General features: G+C 44.9%; 1 protein-coding gene across 4 annotated transcripts in view; it reads right to left on the bottom strand.

The window, feature by feature from the left end:
* The window catches only part of SYMPK (symplekin scaffold protein), a 1,074,521-nt gene that overhangs the window by 1,003,876 nt on the left and 48,917 nt on the right, over window positions 1-21,728 (bottom strand). The window lies entirely within an intron of this gene.

Consider the following 21,728-nt stretch of genomic DNA (forward strand, 5'->3'; position numbering starts at 1 on the left):
CCATCTTATTCCCACTAACTCACTCTCCTCCCCTTCTCCCTTTTTCAGATCCGCCAGAGCGCCAGGGGACCACTCCGGTGGTGATAGTGCACAGTACAAATATCCATTAACATAAAAGGCTGGCATTAGAATGGGCAAAAATGTATCTGAAATATGGAAAAGACTTTACCAGGGCTGGGGACAGCCAAGAACAGGAATCTCCTGGTGAGACTATTACTAAGGAATCACTCACATCAGCAATCATGCACTGAAGAAGCATCATTACTATTGAAGGACTGCTGCCCTTGTGATTAGCAAATTCCCAAACCATTTTCAACCACTTAGGGTATCGAATTGGCAGTGTAAGAAGTGGGTTAGCTTATGGCACGCCCATGTGTGACGGTGAAGACTTTTTCTATGGTGCATAGTTCGATTTAAAAGGTGCATTAAACGGAAGAGTGATGGAAAGCTTTGAATGAATCAACTAATGACACTACTCTGGATAACCACACAAACCATTGTTTCCTGCATGCCCTGGCATGCCATTGCAGAAGGGCAAACATCTGATCACACCACAAAGAGAAGTCGAGCCCAAACTGCTAGGTCACAACCCATTTGCAAGAAACCACAAGCAACTGTGACAAACCCGAAGAAGGATACAGACTCAGGAATGACACGTTTAAAGTTAACTAAAAGAAAAATGCCTGTCTCTATTGCTAGGAGGGATTTCCCTACCTATAAAGTAAACTAAGGGTGCGTGACAGCCCGAAAAAAGGCAGCCCTTAATCTGTATACTATCTGCTATTTAGCCCTACCACTATATGCGAAATAACAAAGGCCAATGTTCAGAGGATCTCCCTCTGCATAGTTCCAAATAAAGAGGGTTTCCGCCCACCTTTTAAACACTCCAGGAAAAGTTACAAGTCTCTCTTCAAATTATATGTCTTCAATTCTTCACTTTTAGGAGTGTGTTCCTTATCCTTGCCCCACCTTTTTAGCCACTTTTTCTTTTCCTTTTGTCTTGATCCACTTGCTTGAACCCTCCAGGTTCCCATTCTTTTGGATTTCCAAATGTCTCTTTGGGGTTATATCATGAGATCCTTGGTTGAATCCTCCAGATTCCCTTATCTTTGGGTTTCCCAAATGTCTCATCGCTCTTGGGCCTGCCAGACCCTTTGACGTTCTGTGTTTCTTAAACGGTGTATTGGTTTCAATATTTCTATCACATATTCACCTCTCAGGTTTCTAAGGCTACCATAACCCCCTTTCTTGAATTCTTGCCGTTCATGGAGTACTGCACGCCTCCCTCTGCACTGGGCAACCCTGGTACCTTCTGTATGTGTGTGTGTGTGCTCCAACGGGGTGACATCACAAGGGGGTTGTGACCGTTCTGCCCCTATCTTGGCATACCTGGCCCATAAGCATCTGCTCTCGAATGCTGCCCGGCACCGCAGACTCCTTAGTTCTTGTATCCAGAACAGAGGATTCTTTCCTCCGTTCCTTCCTGGTCTCTGCACAGTTTCTCGGGTCCCTGACCCACCATGGCTGCACCATGGTCGCGCCACAAAGGAAGACAATTTTCCCGTCTCCATTTCTCGTGGGTCACCTCTCTCGGCGCTGGCCTTCCAGCATGTACACTTCCTTGTTTCTCTCCACGGTCTAGTGTGGTTCTTCCCCCTCTAGGGCATCAGTATACTAGAGGATCGCCTTTGCGTAGGATTCCCTCTTCCATTAACAATAATTCTTCTCTATACTTACACTCGCATACCGCAAAAGGGCATGCGGCTGTACATCTACATCCGAGTTCAACTGGCCTCCAACATTACTTTGAGCCAATCTTAGAAAAGTATTGCCAGATTAGGTTGCAGGCCATATAGTCTTAACAGTAGTTTCTTCCATTCCCACATAGGCAAAAGTTGTGTTCTTTGGAGGCAGTTCCTTGAAAGAATGGGAGTCCTTGTCACACAGAGGGGAGTCACTCCCAGTGAGATCCCGCTTTGCCTAACCCTTAGGGGGCTCACCTCCCTAGCCCCAAAGGGGGTGGGCTCTCCACTGGGAAGAAGGGACACATTGTCTAGATTAGTCACACAACCCTCCAGACATATTTCTAGCTTTAATATTCAAGCTTGTGAGCGGCGTCTTGGCAGGTCTGCCCCACATAGGGTATTGTCAATTTCAGTAAGGACATGGCAGGAAAAAAATGTAAAAAAACAAAATGTTTGGTAGGGTTATATAGATCAATGTGTTCGAAGGGTTTTTGTAGAACTGATCTGTAGTGTTCAGGAAGATCAATCCACATTTAGATTACAGAGCTTCTCCTTAAATGCAAGGCTTTTCAAGGGGTAAAGAGTAAATGTGGCAGAGTAGTATGAAGGCTAAACTGAGGAGCACAGCAAAGTGGCAAATAAAGAGACATGTGGAGGGTCGGAAGGAGTCGGACACATGAAGGACATTATGAATTCTAATGAAATTATATGAAAAGGAGTAACGTTCCCGCCTGCTGAAGGGATCAACCTGCCTATTTAAAGAAACTAAGGGTGCTGGTCTGTCGTCAGGAAGACACAAAGTAAAATGTTCTCGGTTCAAACCTAACTACCTGACCCTACCACTAGTTTAACCAACTTAAATCTCGCCAAGAGAAAGTCTTTCTTCTACTGGGCTTCTCCTAGTTTCCAACAGTCTGTATAGAAATGTCTCTCTTACAGTAGAGTTTCTTTACACAATCTTCTTTGATAAACTATTCATATCTCCTTCATAAGCTCCTGCAGCTCTAATCAAACACGTGTGGGTTTGGTGCCCTCTTTAAGGTTATGCTGCTTACAGCTGGTTTTGACTCTTGTCACACGTATGATCCTTTTACAATCTCTCAATTCATCGTTGGCTACTTTGCATGGGACTTCACTTTTTAGAACCCCCTCCCCCAACTCCTGGGTCCTCTCTTTAGTACTTTTATATTAATTATCTTGTTCTCCTGAAAATCTTACATCATATTCCTCAGAAGCCATGCATGGGCTTTGTTTTATCCACTTGTTTTTGTTCCTAAGACCTTCTCCCTTATTCCCATGGTACTTGTCTCCACTCCCTATTCTCCTCACATGATTGTGTGACTTGTTTTATGAGTCTTTCACATTGGCAATCAAACAACTTCATTCCTCATGTCTTGTCTTTATGACTGTGAAGAGTTGCACTCTTTATGTAATCGTGCCTCGGCAGCCTCCAGTTCTCTCCAATACCTTCATCGGGGAACGTTGCAGGGCTATTCTCTGCAGTCGGTTTTTCCCTTTCTGGCTTTTCGGCGACGTCTCGTTCTCAGCTTCACAGTTGTGATGACCTCTGCATCATTAAGCGGGCATCTTACCCGCCACAAAGCGTTAGTTCGTGGTCACGCTTGCACCAGCTCCTGGATACTTTTCTTCTTGGCCAGTGGTTTCCCTGTTGCTGTTCTTGCCAGCCTCCCATTGTCTCACTGTGGCATTCTTCACCGATTTCGAAAGTCGCTTGCTCTGCGGCTTGTTTCTACTCCGCCCCTCCAAGGCGCGATCATGTAAGGGGGCTTCACCTTGCTGAGCCCGGACAGACTGCTGCTCGGAATGGAAGCACAGGCTGATTCCCATCAGAGGTCAGATGGAAATACATTTACACATGGAAGATGCTCATCTAAGGCAGTGATTTCCTTGGTGTTTTCCATTCTCCGGGAGTTTTCCCTGCATCACTGCAAGGCTCTGGTTCCGCTGGTCACAAAGACACTCACTCAGTCTTGGTGGCACTTCACTTCTTTAAAACTTTCCCATTGCTCTAGAGTTACCACCGAGTGCCTGTTCAGGGTGGCGGAGCAGTGTCCGAAACTGTAAAGCTTGATCCTCCATAATTCCCAGGCTACTGTTTTAGCCATATATCAAAAGCAGAAGTTCAGCCAACAGAATAGTATGGAGTGTGCCTGTAGTACAGCGAGACTCTTGTTTATCACAGGAGTGAGACCGAGTAGCGCTTAGTGCACCATTGATTCCCCTTTAGGTACTTCTAGAACAAGCCTAAGTGTTATAAAATGACATGCCCAGGAGCTCACGGCTTGACTTTGTAACATTGGACTATGGATTGCAGTGCAAGCGAGAGTTTTTTCTGACAGCTGAAGCGAAGTGGGCCACTACAGCCAGGGTCCATGTGTACATGGTTACGTGGGGCCTAATCTAAGGTAGAGGAGCGTGCACCAGCTCTTTTCTCCTCTGCTGGAGCAGCGCAACACCCGTTTTGGTGACCTGTGCGACATTGTGCACCCGATTCGTCTGCACCAGTTTTGCTGCTACGTCGCCTGGCGATCGATCTATGTGCAGTTTCTCGTTTCTTTTTCTTCCATAAACTTCTCCTCTCTCCCCTCTCCCTCCATGGTGCTCTCCCATTACCCTATTTAATCTAACTGCTACTCGATCACCCATTTTACCTCTCTTTCGAAGTCTGGAAGGAAACCATTCAAGAAAGATCCAACCCAGGCCTGCCCATCGCCGACACCTACATGCATTCTGTCCACTTTCTCTGCGTCAACCATTAATGGTGGTACCAGATGGGAAGTATTCTTGGCATACTTCTCATCCTCTAAGTGCATCATTAATGTCTATCAGATTGGCACTGTCATGGCCCAGGACTCTCAGCCCAACAAGCTCCTTCTTGATAGGCGTCTTCCGTCTCATTTTAACTTCCTCCCTTCTCCTGGCACTCCTCCATCTGCCACCCCCCCTTGCCCCTTCTTTGCCACAGGCATGCCACATCCCTGTACCCCTCCTCGGAAGACCTTCAAAAAGGAGGCAACCAGCTTCACCTAGCTACCCTCAACAATTGCTCCGCTGTTAAGCACTCCTCTGATATCCATCTCCTTCTTGGAGACTTTGACCTTGACATTCTCGCTCTCACTGAGACATGGTTCACTGCCAGCTCTGTCACTGCTTTTGACACTTCTCCCTGATGGCTGTAAAATCCTCTATAGGCCCAGGCATAACCGGTCTGGAGGCCGAGTGGCCTTGATCTTACCTGAATGTGTCCCTGCTACTAGGATTCCCACACAGACCTACTCTGCCTTGGAATGCCTCGTCTGCAGGCTTGGTGTGTTAGGTTAGTATTGGTGCAGTCACACTTTGTGAGATTACACAATACTTATCTGCTTGGTATTAGGTAATTCAACTTTTGGTATAGGCCTGTACTACACAAGTTGGTAGTGTGACTGAGCAGCCAGGCCTATCACAAGAGGGGTATGTGAGCTGTAGAGCTGTACAGATGAAATCAGTCAATACAAGTAACCAAGTAACACTTACACTCAAGGTTTCAGTTCAGCATTATTTAAAAAAGGCAATTATTTGTAACAATCAAACTTTGGAATCACTTTACAAAGTCAATAAAGTTAGTGACTACTCTTTAGGTATGCTAATACATTTCTCCTACACACTGAAGTGACTTCAATAATACGGATAGTATTGCATTTATCTTAAATAACCAGTATACTTTTTAGACTCTTGGTTTCAGGAAGGAAGGTTTAGGGAAATAGAAAGGTTAGAACATACTTTATCTGTGAAGACAGTTTGAATCCTCTAATGAAATCTAGGTAAGCCTTTCCCAGCAGTAAAAGTGTTCAACAATTTATAACCTATGAGGATGAGGGGACAAGCATTGCCAAAGTCAATAGATGTATGTTAGGGATAATTTTCATTTTAGTGCTAAATTCCTCCCACCTTCGAGACCACCAGCTCTTTTGCTGGACTTAGGACTTTTTAATGTTAACTCCTGAGTGAGTGGGACCTTGTTCTCACTCGCTCATGTGTTGTTTTTACCTGATTTGGATTTTGTGTTTTCACTGTTTTTGGAGTCTGACAAACTCCGTAGGCATCTGCTTTTTCTACAATGCCATTTTGGAAAAATGGGCACCCATCGGAGCCTGTATGGGGCTATGGAAACAACCCACTGTAAATGTGCACATAATCAGTAAAAAGGTTCACTGCCAGCAGCCATTCAAGGTAAGTTTGTCCTGGTAATATAAATGTTACCTTTAGAATGAGAACGGGTATACATGGTATCTCCCGAGCATTCCACATAGGGTGGGGCAGGGGCTGCTGGTCTCATCAAATACAATGTAAAAGTAATCCAAAAGATCCTTTCCACCCTCAGAAACTCTAGTTCTCACAAAGTAAGCGAGAGAAAGTTAAAAGGGGAGCCACTAGGACAACCCAGCAACAATAGGCATGTATTGTCAGAGTTGTCAAAAGAGGATAATGATCCGGTAAGTGCATTTATAGGTTCTTTAATGGCAGGCCCGTAGAAGTCTCCTGTGCAGGTCTCCACTCGACATCAACTCTAACTCCTCGATCTCCCGAGTCTTCCAAGTTCCATAATGGAAGATTCGGGAGACGGATTGCAACACATCTCCCCCCTTAACCATACTCATAATCAACATTAAATTAATGAAAGGTGAATATAAGCAACTTGGGAACAAAAAGAAAGGGGTATACAATTGAACACAATTGGAACAGAAATAGTATTAATCATGAATACAATTTAAAACTAATATAGCATTTTAGATAACAGCGTAAAATCCTTAGCCATAACCACAACTACATCCAGTCAGATAATGTATGCATGCATAAAATTCTCTAAGCATTTGTGTTCTCTTCTTAATCTCTTCGAAGACAACTCCACATCCTCAGAATTGGTGTCCACTGACACTCCATTCTGACCTTCCTCACATTTTGCCAACGTACACATCGACCACATCTCCCCTCCTTCCACAATCACCAAACCATTCCGAACGGCAGAAATTCTCTTTGGACCAATACATTTACTCTCAATGCATTTGTGAGTGAACCTAGGATTCTGAATCATCACCCAATCTCCCACTTTCCAACTCTGCCTTTTCACTCCTTTTTTCACATCCAATATTTTGTTGGTATTCCTTTGACTTCTTTATGCAATTCATTATTGCTGCCCGATCCACCTCCACTGAGATAGTCAAACCTAACCACCCTGGGCACAATTTGGTTGCTTTATTTGTTTATTTGGAATGCGCGTAAGACCCGAAGGTATCTGGGTGCAGAAGAGAAACATGAATACTTTCAGCTTAAGGTTACCCAGCTGTGTAGCAGGAAAGATATATGCAGAAAGGATAAAAGTTATATTTGAATGGTATATACATACAATAAGCAAGGAAAATACATAACATGATTAAAGGTTTCAGTGTCAATTAGACATTGAAATAACATAGCTATATACAGTGCATGATAATGAATAGATACAGGCGGGCGGTCGCTAGGTTGTATTCCTTCTTGTGCCCTTCGCTCCTCCAACTCCCTCAGGGTCAGTCGCTTCTCCAAGCAACGAGTTGGCGGTATATCTTTCTGCGGCTGGTGCCTCCTTCTGGAACAGCCTCCCCGTCTCCCTTAAGCCTGAGGAGAACCATCTCCGGTTCCAGAAGCACCTCAAAACCTTTCCCTTTGCTTTTTCTCCTTCTCTCCTCTGCTGACCTCCTGGCTGTAACCGGAACTGCACTGGCTACCTGGACACCCCCAATCTCTGGCCATGTCCTCCCCCGCCAGAGTCACACACCTACACTGCCCACCAGGCAACACCCGCACTTGGGGACCGTTTCTGTAGCCCTGCAGTCCCCCTACCTGCCCTCGACACCTGCCCTCGACACCTGTTGTCCACACTTAGCCATGCACTTGCTGGCCGTTATTTTTTTTGCTATACCCAAGGCTGCTCTAAGGCCGTTATTTTGGAGAATATGAATTTTTCCAATTATGTACTTATTGGCACCAAGGTAGAGGGAGTTGCAATAGCCCAACTGGGACAAAATTAGAGGTCTAGCCAAAATAGTGCAGCTGTTCTTGGATGGGAATTGTTTGCCAGCTCTAATTAGCTTGCATGTGTATGCAGTGGCAGAGGCCATGGAATTAACCTGTTTGGTTAGAGGCGGTTCCTAAGATAAGCTTGGTTTTGTCGTCATTCAGGCTTAGACCATGGGAGGGCATCCATGCATGGATGATGAGGTATATTCTATTTACCAAGGCCAAATCCTTGTCATAATCCCCAGTAAGTGGAATGAGAATCTGGGTATCATCTGCATAGTTAGTGTTGGTGACACCAGGAAGGTCAAGATCATCGAAAAGGGGCTTAGTAAATATATTATACAATGTGGGAGAGACACATGAGCCCTGTGGCACTCCACAAGTAACGGGAATGGGGTCTGCAGCTGCTGAAGGTGAGAAGACTCACATAGTCCTATTACTCAGAAAGGATTGAATCCAGACTATGGCTTCAGTGATAGTTATATTGTATTTGTTAACTAGAATAGTGGGATCGGTAGTCTCTGGTAGTGAGTTAAGTGTTGGTAATATTAGGGGTAATAATTTCTCTGCCGTAATGTTCTTTTTATTCCTCGTTAGTGTTGGCGGGGGTGGGATGGGGGCACAGATGTGTTTTAGTTGCAACAGTTTTAGCTGCTAATGTAAATGCTAGGAGGTAGTGGTCTGTCCATAACAGTGGGGTTATGGCAGTAATAGTGGCATTACAGCTGTAATCTGACACCCAATCAAGAGTTCTTCCTTTGTCATGTGTGGGTAGTATAACTCTTTGAGTAAGGCCGAGTTCAGTAAGCACATTGGCAATTAATGCTGCTTGCTGGTCTTTAGGGTCACTGAATCCCAAGTTGAAGTCCGCTAGCAATAGTACTTGCGAGGTATTTTTTAGATTATCAGAAAGGATGCTGTATATGTCCTCCTCAAATGACCCAATGGGACCTGGAGGTCTGTAAATTAGATGAATGGTAAGGGTTTGGGAGCCAGAAATGGGTAATTTAGCAGTAAGGGTTTTGCAAGATGTAATTTCCAGTGAGGGGGCTAGTCTCATGGCTAGTTTAGACCTGGCTATGAGAGTTATGCCTCCTCCGCGAGCCTCGGATCTGTCTGCTCTAATAGTATAGCCACCTGGAACTGCGAGCATGAGGGCAGGGCCTGCTGCTGCATGTAGCCAGGATTCAGTAATGGCTAGAAAATCATAATTTTCTGCATGAATTAGATCGGCTACCTCTGTGAGCCACTAAAGATCGAGCATTTATTAAAGCCCCCTAGTTTCACAATGTGGGGTTTGTTCTGCTAATATTTTTGTATGTAAGATTGTGATTCTTGGATGTGGCTAGAGTGTGAAGGTTGGTATTTTCGGTTATAGTGGTACCTGGTTCCCTCCCATTTAATAATACAAACCGCAATGTTTTTGTTACCGAATGTGGTGTAGTGAGGTAACCCCAATTCATGTGATTTAAGACTTCCTTCTATGGCAACCCAGATCTTAACGCGAACTGAATTCCTCCTTTAATAAATGTATTGGGTCTTTCCACCAATTCAATTTCCCTTGGGTGATGGAATGCTGTGCGGGTATGCTTAATGGTATAACTCTCTAAAAAGAATTTTATGAAATCTGATTGTACACCATTGTCGGTGACATTTTTCATGGGAAGGCCTTCCCTCCAAAAAAATTTTTTTCAGGAATGCATCAATTCTCTCCCCGTCACTTCCTTGACTGCACTCCATTCCACCCATTTGGTGTGCAAATCTACTAAAACTAACAAAAATGTCAAACCTTCCCCTAATCCATGAATAGGACCCATTATATCAACCGCTACCTTATTCTAGGGCTGCTCAGGAACAAAATTGGGACTGAGCGGGGTTTCACATACAACTTTAGTCTCATCACTTAAGCAACAACGTGTACATTTTCTGACATACCTTTCCACCAAAACGTCCATTCCAGGCCACCAAAAGCTCAGTCTAAGCCTTCTTTTTGTGCTACCCAACCCTAAATGACCCTGGTGAGCCGTTTCCACTAGGACAATACTGAAGGAACATACACTCTTGAGTCTCACATCAATGACACGCAATTCTTCTTTTACTTCCAACCAAACTTCAAATCTCTTATCTAAAATGGCTTTATTTGGCCAACCTAGAACAGTCCATTCTTTAATAATCTTCATGTCCTCGTCAAGATTTTAACAATTCTCCCTTTCCATCTGCTCCATACTCCCTATTTCTACACTGGCAACAATTACCTCTTCTTTCCAATCATCATTCTTTCCAATCATCACCCATTTCCTCATCCATTGCCACAGGCGTAAGTGACAGACTATCAGCAACCCATTTCGGTTCCTAGGTAGATAAACTTTTAAGTCATGGTCTTGCAATCCTAAGAATCACCTACAAATTCTTGGTGACCCTGCACCCCAATTCCCACATTCAAACATTTGTGATAATGGCCTGTGATTTGATCAGACTATGAACTCTGTGCCCCGCATAAAATATGTGAAATGTATTATTGCCCAAAACAATACCAAGGCTTCTCTTTCGATGACAGAGTAGTTGCTTTCAGCTCCTTTCAGTGTCCTTGACACAAACGCTATCACCCGTTCTTCCTTGCCTCCATCATACCGAGTGAGAGTCTCTCCCAATTCCAATACACTTGCAGCCCCTGTCAAGATGCACTTGTCTCTTGGACAAAATGTACCTATCGGCAGCGCCTTCACAATGCCCTTTTGTATTCTTCGGATTGCCACATCACATTCCATTGACCAATTACATGTGACCCCTCCTTCGTGAGCAAAGATCTCAGTGGCATGGATATGACTGCAACATTTATCACAAACCTGTGGTAATACTCTGTCAACCCTAAAAATAATCTTAGTTGGTCCGTGTCAATGGGGTTAGCAGCTTTGTCGATAGCTTCCACCCGACTCAATTTAGGACTAATTCCATGCCCTAAAATACTGTGTCCCAGGTAGTCTATACTCTCCACAGCAATTTTACACTTTTTCCTTTGTACCATCAACCCTCTGCCTTGAGCCTGCTCAACACCATCCTTAACAGTTCTGCATGTCTCTCCAGTGTTACTGCATGAATCAAACTGTCATCCTGGAACTGTTAGGTACTCTTAACACCTTTTCCATCACTCTCTGGAATACTGCAGCTGCCAACGCTAATCCAAAGGGCATTCAGCAGTATTTGAATGACCCTTCAGTCGTAACAAAAGCAGTAAGATGTTGACATTCGCTGGTGAGATGTACTTGATGATACGCAGAAGATAAGTCTATCACCGAGAAAACTCTGGAATTGCTCAAGCTTGACAATGCTTCTGAGATAATAGTCAAAGGGTGACGATCTACCCAAACATTCTTGTTGAAGTCTCTTAAATCTACACAGTCTGATGCTGCCATTGGGGTTTGCCACTATTACTACCGGAGACAACCATTCAGAGCTCTCAATATGTTAAATTATGCCCTTTTGAAGTAATGCCTCCAATCCTTCCTTTTAACTGCTGTGTAACGGACCTTGCTTTATGTACTTTAGGCATGTCTGCTTCCTTGAGTCTGATGCAATGCTCAAATCCTTTAGTTTACCTAGACTCTCTGAGAACACTTCCAGGAATTCCCTTTATGTGTCCCCTACTTTAGCCAGTTATCAGTGTGGGAGCATTCGCCTGAATGCAAATTCCCAGGTTGTACTGCTCCTCCCAACCTAGAAGGGACAACACCTCCTTAGTGACATACACATCTGCTACACAGCTTCTGCCCTTGCATTTGATGACAGCTGAGAATGTCCCAATTAATTCAATCTTCACATTTCCATAGGCGTTTGGTTCCATATCATGTCTAAGATTCTCTATTTTCCCTTCTACACTCCTTATATGTTGCAAGCGCCATTATGGTCCACGGAGAGCAGCTGTCCACCTTCATAGTCACCACCTTCCTGTTTATTACGAACACATCAGTTGGACCCTTTCCTTTTTCTGACAAGGTACTTACTTCTAGAACATGCTTAACTTGTGTTGCCGAGTGATTTGCAGAAGCTTCTTCTTGCTCTGGACGTCTTCCTCCTGCCTCAGTTGGTTCCACTGACGATTTGCGGCAGACTCCGGCAAAGTGTCCTCTTCTCTTGCACTTGATGCAGTTTACATTTCTTGCAGGGCAGAATATGTTTGATGTCAGGTGCTGCCACATTTGTAGCACTTAATTTCTTTCCCTTCATTCATTTTTTGTTCTGCCTTTTTGCAGAGACTTCTTGTGCCCATCTTTCGTTCCTCATACTTCTCATGTAGCGAGAGGTTTTTTCCATTCCTCTTGCAACCGCTATCGCGGGTTCCAGTTGTAAATCCTTAGAGAGTAACTTCTCTTGTACTCTGGCGTTATTGGTGCAGCGTACCAATTGGTCTCTAATTAGGGAGTTGGTTAGTGTTCCAAAGTCACAGGTGTGGCATAGAGTTCTAAGAGCTGCCACAAAACATTCTACAGGTTCCTGCGACATTTCATAAAATGTGTGGCCTTCATAGGTAATGTTATTCTTGGTTTGAAAATGCTCTTGCAGTTTCTGTTCCGCTAGTGTGTATTCATCTGCGTCGGTTTATAGTAATTTTTGACAGTTAAAGTTTCTACACACAAAGGTTTTGACCCAAAAGCATCGGAAAAAAAAGTTTCAAATGCATTTTATTTTTTAATGGGGGTTCCTCCCCAACCCCCGTTTTCTTTTTTAAAAAACTTCTATACGAAACTAAAATAAAACCTGTAACATGAAAAAAAAATGCAATCAAATTTTTTTTATTCGAAACCTTTGTATGTAGAAACACTTTTTTTCGAAAATATAACTAGATACCATCTGCGGTTATCTGCGTCCCTTTGCCCCTCCTCCCTTGCTTCCGGGAGACCATCATAGACACTATGCCCCTCTGCTCCTAGGTTGTGTAAAAGTACAGCTTGTTTTCTAGCTGGTGTGAACTTATTACCACCAACTGCCAGTAAAAAAGTATCAAACAGTCTTTTCCATGCTGGCAGCTGCCATGTTTGCAGATTTCCATTGAAGGTGGGTTTAACCCTCTTTTTTGCTCTCCTTTGTTTGTTGCAGTGTCTTCACTTGCTGCTGTTTTTTCATGTGTGTATTGAGGCCTGTCGTCTTCCTGGGGCCTTGTTTCTTATTTGTTGTGGCAATATATATATTATATATATATATTCTTCCCCTGGGGCCCGTTTACTTAGTTATCGAAACAGGCTGTTGCTTCACATTGGTTTCCCTGGCAACGCTAATGGCTTCTCCTGCCTCCCATGCAGGGATGTCTCTTTAATGCCTCGTTCCTTGTGGGGCCTTGTTTACCTGGTTGCCTTGGTGACCATTGCTTACGCCCATGCTGCGCTGACGCTCGCGGGTCCTTTCCTCTAGCCCGCACGGGTGAGGTTTTTGTGCCCCCCCCCCTCCGTGCAGCCTTCTCTGCCTGGACAGTGGCTATCCTGGGGGTCAAAGAGGCCTAGACAGTGAAAAGAAGCCACCCCTGATGATTTTTTTTCAGGCCCTGGAGTCTGCCGCCCTCAGCATGAGCGAAGTCGCTGGCCTGCTCCTCGGTGTACAGGTCCCCCGCAGGCCCGCTCAAAGTCCTTGTAGCCACTGAAAAGAACCTTCATGAGCCGGTGATTTTATAGGTTCTTTAATAGCAGGCCTGTTAGGAGTCTCCTGTGCAGGTCTCCACTCAACATCAACTACTCCTCGATCTCCGGAGTCTTCGAAGTTCCATAATGGAAGACCCGGGAGACCAATTGTAACATAACTTTTAAAAGACACTATGGAAAGTCTTAAAAATTACACCCATAAAAAGAGTAAAGGATTCTATGAGTGTGGAAAAAGTTTCTCCACTCAGAGGAATAAGGAAACATAATCCACCAGTAAAAGCAACATGTTCTAGGGTTGACACAGGTCAGGAAGAGTCATCATTAATATGAAAATCTTACCCAACACTCGTCCCTCCCAGACTAAGGAACAGGAGGATCTAATCCGCACCAGGATGGATCTCTTGTTTCAGTCAGTTAAACTGCTTGCTGAGTCCACCAGCAATCTTTTTGTATCCCTCGCTGTGATACTTTAATATTAGTTATCATTTGCAAATTGTATGACCTACAAGTATTGTTGGGCACTTTTTGTCTAATGTATAGGGAATCTGATTTAACAGTCCCTCAGAAGTTGACAACTTCTGAACCTACAATAAGCTTTTTAAAGGGTTTCTTATAAAGAAATCCCTTAGACCAGAGGGGTCTCCATTATTTCTCACCACCTCTCCCACAGGAGCAGGTTGGGTCTCTGGTATCTTCGCTGGAGTAGATGTGGCAAAGCATTGTACATGCTTCCGCTTACATCTGGTTTTACCACAGTTAGGGGTTTCCGTCCTAACACTAGGATTTACAATTGAGTCTTCAGCAGAAGATCCCACAGCCTCAAGGTATTTAGTCTTGGATTTCCATCAGCTATGAGGATTACCAGTCCTCAAAGACCTATATAGGTTTCCAACTTCTATCCACCTCTACCTCAGAAGCAGTGTGGGTAAAAAGACTTTAGAATTGGAACTGAAATGGTGGAGCATGGTTTAGGCTCCCATTTCCCTAACATTCTAGATTTCTATGTGCCTTTGTTAGATGTTGCCCTACTAACATAAATACTTACAGTAGGGTCCTCTGTAGAGGATCCCACAGATTTAGAGACATCTCTTGAAGCAGAGACCCTAGCCTGGTCAGAACACCTATCCATCTCTCCTGGAGGAGGAGTTGGAGTTGCAAGCTTTTTAATAGAAGGCCTAGTAAGAACGCTTTTCTTAGATTTCTTATTACTCTTGTTGGATTTCAGTTTTTCAGGCCTAGAAGGTTCCTTCTGGGCACTCTGAACTATAGCAGAAAACGTAACTCCTACCATGGGGTCAAGGAAACTCCTTTCCCTCTTAGGTTTGTTAAAAACACCTAAGCATCTTACATCCATCTGGATCACCTACACTGTAAGTGGGGTTTCAGATGTACCCATGTTTAGAGTTTTGGGAACCACTTCCACTGCAAGTGGGTTTTCGAATGGTTCTGCCACTACAGGTTTAACTGAAAGGGCCTTTAGTCTAAAGGGCACACGCCATACAGGGTGTGCGACATGAACACCAAGGATCCTTTTCAGCCCTAGGAATTGCCTCCACAGCAGCTTGTCAAGAGTCCAGGTTCTTATATTTCAATCATACTGCAGTCTCCACTTCTCCCATGCCAACCCTGTCCCTTGGTACTGCACTTGGCCCCAGTTAGCCTTGTGGATGATGCAGAGGGTCTTGAATTTGATCCTTGCAGTCACCCGGAGCCAATGGAGAGATTTTCAGGCTGAAGAGATGCAGTCCCTAGGCTTGAGGCCAAGGATAAGCGTTCCAGCCCTATTCTGGATTAGTGGTAGGGGGCGAAGGGAGGAAAGAGGAAGGTTGAGGAAGCTATTGCAGTAGTCAAGCCTAGACAGAACCAGGGCTCTGGAGACCTTCAGCTTCTGGAGGAGGGGGTGGGGGGGGAAAGAATGCCCCTTAGGAGATGAAGCTGAATATTGGACTTCTTGGAGAGGGGAGTCAAAGATGATCAAGGTTTTTTGCCTCACAAGTGGGTGAGGGGACCGGACCCAAGCAGTCTGGACAGAGTGTTTGGGGCTTTGGGGGCCAAACTAGGAGCAGGCGTCCCAATGAGAAGGATATCCATCTTTCTGGCATTAAGGCAGAGATCATTGGCAGAGCACCATGCCAGAATAGCAGTCAGGCAGTCAGGTACGAGGGAGGAGGAGGTGGTAGGAAAAGGCAGCCGGAAAGAGAGCTGTGAGTCGTCTCCATAACACTGTTAGGAGAGTAGTGGAGATCAGGTGGGCCAGAGGAGCCAGGTAGACGTTCCGGCACAATAGTGTGCCTGTGTGGATGTGAAGCGCTATTATGCTGAAATAATTAGTGTATGCCAGAATGTTAAATTGTCGCTTTATTCTTCCAAGCAGTGAGGACTGCATTTATAGGTATTCACTTTCATTTGTTGAGAGCTGTTTTTTAGTAGCTGTGTATTCATTTTTTCAGATCCTCTAGATCTGACTTTGTGGGCTTCTCCGATCGCACACGCCTGTGGGAATCACAGAGTGCCTCCTAGCTGTAGTGTGCTTTACACAGCATAGCGGTCCCAGAGTCCTGTAATTCGACTGAACTATGCTTCCCAGCAACACCGGCTTCCATTAATTCGTATGGAGAGGCTGGTTCTCGCTGGGCTCGGCGGGTGAGGGATCACGCTGGTAAGAGCTCCTGCTTTATATCCACTTTTTATCCTGTGTGCAATACAGCGACTGTCTGGCCTGGTTTAACTGATATGGAGCCAGACTGCCCTGCTCAGCATTTTACATGCACAGCTGGCCTGGCTCCTGAAACCCCTCATACACTAGAGCTGCAACTGTAGGCAGCATGACTGCCTCACCTACTAATGCTGTACTATACAGTAACAACAACCTTGGTACAGACTTGACCGCTGGCCCTAAGCCTGTGCAATTTGCAAACATTCAATTGAGATCTTCGACTTTATCCAGGATAATGGCATATATGTCTGTGCAATAACCAAAACCTGGCTTCATTTAGCGGCTGGTCCAGCCCTGATGATGGCAATACCCCCTGATTATAAAGTCCTTAGAGCTGACCGGTTGACTGGGGAGGGGGGTGCTCTCATCTTTCAATACTTGCATAATATTTGACAGCTGAATGTTGAGAATATTTCTGACTCTGAATTCTTGGAGATAAAGTGGGCCATTGATCCCAATAATACCTGCAATATATATATCGCCCTCCCAATAACATACCAGAGTTCTGCTCATAGCTGTGTGAGTGGTTGTCTATTGATTTGAAACCAAGACTATTATGTTATGAGATTTAACCCCTAGATTTTGATGATCTATCTGACCCACATTCTAGAGCCCTACGAACCACGTTGCAAAGTCTGGGCTTTACACAGAACATTCTTAAACTCACATACTGCAGGCAGGATTCTGGACTGGGTAGTCACGCATGGTGTGCAAGCAGAGAAGTGGAGGTCATTTCATATCCATGGTCAGATTATCCATTTATACATTTTCAAATAGCTCCTCCATTGCCTATGCAGAAAATTAGAGTTGCCCCTAAGAAGGCCAAGTGCCGTAACCTGCGTAAGCTCACCCCAGCCTCTTTGCTTCCCCTTTTTGAAACTATTCTAAATGCCCTTGACTGCTTTGAATCGTTCACTGAGCTGGTATCAGCCTATAATGATACTATGGCAGTGGTAGTTAACACACTAGCCCCATTAAAGCTAAGATTGTTTAAATCCCAGCCCTCAAAAACATGGTATTCCCCAGTAATCCAGACACTTAAGTGCAGGAAAAAACTTGCACTCAAGAGCTGGAGAAAGTCATCACTGGTGGATAAAGCTAGATACTGTTTAGCAGCTAAAACCTAGAAATCCGCAATTCAGGAGGCAAAGACATCTTCATATAAATAAGCAAGCAGCATCAAGTTCCAAAGAGTTGTTCAAAATTCTTGGGGAGCTTGAAGAACCATGCCCAGTCATCTCGCCAGTGATAAAAAGATACTAGCTGGTGTACCGAAATCCAGAATTCCCAGAGGCAAAAGATTGGTTATATCAAGGAAGGGCATTGTGGCAAATCTTGTGTCACCCAAGATCCACTTACCCTAGCCAGTCCCAAGCAATCGTCTTCATCTCGGCCTCTCTTTAGGTTCTGTGAAATAGTGGAACCCGATATGCTTGAACTACTGGCGAAAATAAAACCTACCATCTGCAAGGGCGATATATGTCCTGCCACCATCGTCAAATCATGTGTGCTCTCATCACCAAATTTGTTGACCTCTCTTTTAGGGAAAATGCTGTCCTGAGCTCTATTAAACAGGCCTGGATTTCACCTCTCCTGAAAAAACCCTCATTGGATCCTAGCTTGCCTGGCAACTATCGCCCAATTAGTAACTCACCCTTTCTTTTCAAAATTCTTGATAAAGTGGCATACCAACAAATTCTTAACATCGTTGGCTCCAACCAATCTGGTTTCAAATGTAAATCGCAGCACAGAAACTACTCTTATAGACCTGAAAACCTCCATCATTCAGCACGCAGACAAAGGTAAAGCATCTCTTGATGCTGCTGGCTCTTATTGCGGCCTTTGACCTTGTTGATCATGCCATCCGAGCTACCAGGCTACAAAATACTGCCTATCTTTATAGTGAGGCATCTAGTTGGGGCCTGTCCTTTCCCTCCAATCGTATGGCGAGAGTTTTTCATGAGGACTATGGCAGAGGGATATATTCTGGAATGTGGGGTGCCCCAGGGCTCCTGTGTGTCCCCAACGCTCTAACATCTTTACCCTCCCTCTTTCCAGATGCCTTGATTCGGAAGGCGTTGGGTACGCAAACTATGTGGATGACACTCTGTGTCTCTTTTCGCTCTCCGCTGACTATGAGCTTGATTCACAGACCATTAACAACACCTACAATCGTATTCATCAATGGATGTCTCTTAATGGCCTGATACTCAACAATGGAAAAACAGATTATGCTGGCAGGCACAGCCTCCAAACTACACAAAATGGATCCTGCTTATGCCACCTTTCAAATTCCTGACTGCCATCTAACACTAATGAAAGTTAAAACACTGGGTACGATACTGGATTCCGAGCTCACAATGAAGGCACATGTCAGCAGCCTTGTGTCTCGTAGCTCTTATTATGCCAAGTTATTGGTACGAGCAAGACCATTCCTTGATATGGCGGACAGTGCAACACTAGCTCGTGCTATTATCGGCTCTCGCCCAGACTACTGTGCCAGTCTCCTTCAGGGCATTGGTAAGACTGAGCTAAATAAACTACAGGTAGTCAAAAATAATGCAGTTAGGGCATATACTGGTCTTCGTAGAACGGAACACGCGTCTGCAGCAAGGTCACTCCACTGGCTGCCAATACAGAAGCAGATTCTTTTTAGGACACTGCGCTTTACGCATGCATGTCTTTACGGGAAAAGCCTGGCTTATTTGACCAAAAATAAGTGACTGCCAGTTATGTGAGCACTACGAACCAACAACACAGGTCTGTTGGGAATACCGGATACCAAGCTATCCCTTGTACAAAATGTCTGTTTCTCAGAGTCAGCACCCCGGCTATGGAACGCCCTTCCCCCTGATCTGAGACTATGCGGGGTAGTTTCAATCTTTAAGTGTAGACTCAAGACCCTTTTATGTGAATAAATCTCAGTATTCTCGCTAATTTCATTTCCCTGTGACTCTATGGCTTGAAACTTTTGTTTTGTGTTGTTCGTCTTGTCCCCGCACTTGTATGCCTACGCGTGCCATTACAGCGTGTTACAAATAAACTAAATAAAAGAAGAGCCATGGCGATAGGATAGAGCTCTGAGGGACGACACAGGTAGAGAGTGAGGTGGAGCAGCGAAAAGGGCCCATTTGCACTTGGGAGGGTCTGTTAGAGAAGAAAGCTCCCTGTCCGTGATGACCAGGGTATCACCGAAACGATTTTATGAGGATGGATTGGTGGACAGTGTCAAAAGCAGAGGAAAGATCAAGGAGGATCAGAACAAAAGGAGTATTAGAATCCAGATTAGAGAGTAGGTCTTCTCTGGTATTTAGGAGTGCAGTTTCAGTGCCAATGGCTGCCCCGAAACCAGATGGTGGTCATGGAGGCAGCCAGCCAATTCCGTGTGTAGGGTCAGTTGGGGGATAACCAGCTTCTCTTGAGTTTGCCAAAGAAAGGCATGATAGACAAAGGATAGTTAGCTGGGCAGGAGGGGTCTGCAGACTGCTTTTTTTTTTAGGAGCGGGTGTACAATGGAGTGCTTGAGGGAAAGGCGTGTGGCAAAAGAGTGGTTGCAGAGGTCAGCCAAGGCAGGGGCGAGAGAGTGTCGATGCCCCTGATGTTTCTGGAGGAGCAGGGTAGCACCTGTTAAGAGGAAACATTCATAGAGGAGACAACTCTAGAAATCTCCTCTGGTGCATTTGGAGAGAGGGAAGCAGAGGGGGCCCAAAAGAGGAGAGAGGAGGTGGGGAGGGGTTCGGGGGGGGAGGAGCAGAGGACAGGATGTCAAGAGTTTTGGAGGAAAAGTGGGAGGCCCGTGCAGAGGAGAAAGCCTGGGAGGGAGGAGAAGAGGAGACTGGTAGGACTGGCGAGGTCCTTGCAGATTTTAAAGAGTTCAGCCGTGTTATTGGTGGCTCCAGAGATGCAAGCTTGGACATGAGCTCTTTTCTTGGAGCAGATGGAAAGACGGTATTGCCTTTGGAGTAGACGGCAGGCCAATTTGTCGGGGTATGAGTTGGAAGTCTGCCATTTCCACCCTGCCGCTTTGCACTTTCGTTTCAAAGCAGCTAAGTCAGAGTCATACCAAGAGTTGCATTTGGAGGCAGGTTTCATGCAAATCCTCATTACGGGGGCAAGGGTGTTCAGGGTGTTCGTGATAGAGAGATGGAGGTTAGTAAGGAAAGAGTCCGAAGGAGAGCCCGAAGAAGGGGAAGGGATGAAGGAGGAAGCAAAAGCAGCGACTGACACACGCTTCATCGGTCGAATGACAGAAGGAGAATGGCAGGGTGGGGGGAGGAGACTGGGGGCAAGAGAGGTCAAGGAAGGAAGGCAGGAGAGAGTCAGTCCAGGAAAGGAGGTAGTGAGGGGGTAGGAAAGAGGGAGGTCTGTTGAGACGAGAGCATCCAAGGTGTGCCCTGCAGAGTGGGTTTACGCCAGAGGGGAGGATAGTGAGGGAGAGCATTGCAGAGGTCACGGAAGAGAATGGTCGCCACATCAGGGGAGTGAGTAACGGAGAAAGAAAGGGAGACAGAAAGCCTGCAGACTAGGCTTTCAAAGGAAGAGTAGGATTGAGTGGGGATGATGGAGACAGGAACCCACTGAAGAAAAATGAGAGCCATTCCACCACCAGATCGGGAGGGTCTGGGGTTGGACAAGTTCTTGTAGCCCTCAGCAAGATGAGTGACAAGAGAAGTGACGGAGCAGGCCTTGAACCATGTATCAGTGAGGGCGAGACATCAAGGTCATCAAGGGGGCGACAGATGTAAGAGGATGTTTTAATAGCGGATCGAGAATGGATGGTAGCCTTCCTACCTCGTGAGCAGTATATAATAGATAAAAGGAAGGTGATACAAGTGTCCTAGGATAACTTTCACAGGAAGGACATGGAAAGGGTCCTTACATGTATTAGACCTCAAGGCATAAAATAAGCAGTGTCGTATAGCAATTTGCTATGCAATTTTGTAGGCTTGCTACATAAATTGTCACTGTGTAGCACAGCTAGCTATTTAAATTATCCTGTTCACTGAAGGCTCACCTCACTGCGCATTCCGCTCTTGACCTCTGGGCTCTCACCACCCTTATTTCTCTGTTGACTGAAAGTTCAAAGTGTTCTAATGGACAGGGAGAGTGCAGCAGTAATCACCTCCTCTAATCTTGAAAGTGCCAAAGGCCTTGTGAGAGTGTTAAGCAAGAAGAGGAGCTTTTTTAAAAATAATTCCAAACCAGAAATAATCGTGATGATACTTCTATTAAGCAAACTACCTCCTTTTTGACAAAGACAGGTGTGGGTTAACTTAATTTTAAAAGTGCAATGCCATTCTTAATGTAAATTGTTGCATAATGCATGATTAAACTACTGCTACTGTAAAACATTGTATTTTATCCATGTTTTCGGTAGTTTTAGTTTAGTGCATCTAAATCTCAGTGTCAACCAGATTTCCTTTTGTGGGGGTAAATACATCATACTTGTGTACAGGCGCGTTATAAAAGACTTATTTCATATTGACGAGGGAACACTTTTGAAAATGTACATGATCGCACTGCCAAATGCTTTTGATGGCAAACAATTCTGTGACCTGTTGGTTCCGTGCATCTTTACAA

Source organism: Ambystoma mexicanum, chromosome 2p, assembly GCF_040938575.1.
Source record: "Ambystoma mexicanum isolate Mex_15411 chromosome 2p, UKY_AmexF1_1, whole genome shotgun sequence".
Lineage (NCBI taxonomy): Eukaryota > Metazoa > Chordata > Amphibia > Caudata > Ambystomatidae > Ambystoma > Ambystoma mexicanum.